The sequence below is a fragment of the Arvicanthis niloticus genome, chromosome 9 (assembly GCF_011762505.2).
Source record: "Arvicanthis niloticus isolate mArvNil1 chromosome 9, mArvNil1.pat.X, whole genome shotgun sequence".
Lineage (NCBI taxonomy): Eukaryota > Metazoa > Chordata > Mammalia > Rodentia > Muridae > Arvicanthis > Arvicanthis niloticus.
The window spans coordinates 7,842,247-7,842,915 of record NC_047666.1 but is presented as its reverse complement, the minus strand read 5'-3'; the positions used below and the strand labels follow the sequence as shown (position 1 = coordinate 7,842,915).

Sequence of the window (669 nt, the reverse complement as noted above, 5' to 3'; positions counted from 1 at the left end):
CCAAAATTGTGATTTCAATGTATATCATCTGCAGTTCATGAATAAGTTCAATAATGAAAATAATATTCCTGAAAGAGTTTCTAAAGTTGGTGAACTCAGTCTACAATTTATGTAGATAGTCAAAGTACAGGATAACTAGGAAAACTGGAACCCTGGAAAGATGGCATTCTACCTTCTAACTTTATTCTTCTGTATTGTATTAAATTAGAGTGATCAAGGCTGTTGTGCACTACTGTATCAGAAGGCATTGAGGGTGTGTCTTTTGTGTCCTAATAGTGTTAGTAGGAGGCAGAGAAGAGAGAGGCTATGTCCACACTCAGCCTACTGTCCAGAACTATGAACACCTGAATGATTAGTAGCCTAATACTCCATGAAAGAGGTAAGCCTAAGACAGCCTGACTGGCATGAGGCAAGAGCAGTTTTCCAGGAAGGTAATACAGAGACGAGAAGAAACTTTCCTATGGCCAAGGCCATGGGCACAAGTGGGCCTAAGACAGACAAAACATTCAAGGGGCCACTAAGGTAGACAAGGTGGGGAATGAGCCTAACGTGACCACCAGACAAGTACCATGAGGCCCAGACAGGAAGCTGGCCTGATAAAACCACCAGTCTGAGACCATAATGGGTGAGCAGGGCATAGCACAACTAAGACCACACCTGACATGACCC

At 43.2% G+C, this 669-nt stretch overlaps 1 non-coding gene across 1 annotated transcript; it reads left to right on the top strand.

Annotated features, from left to right (window-relative positions):
* The first annotated feature begins 231 nt into the window (after positions 1-231).
* Positions 232-368, top strand: LOC117715868 (small nucleolar RNA SNORA17). The gene has a single exon (XR_004607668.1). It is a non-coding gene; the product is annotated as a small nucleolar RNA SNORA17 (small nucleolar RNA).
* Positions 369-669: the final 301 nt, after the last annotated feature.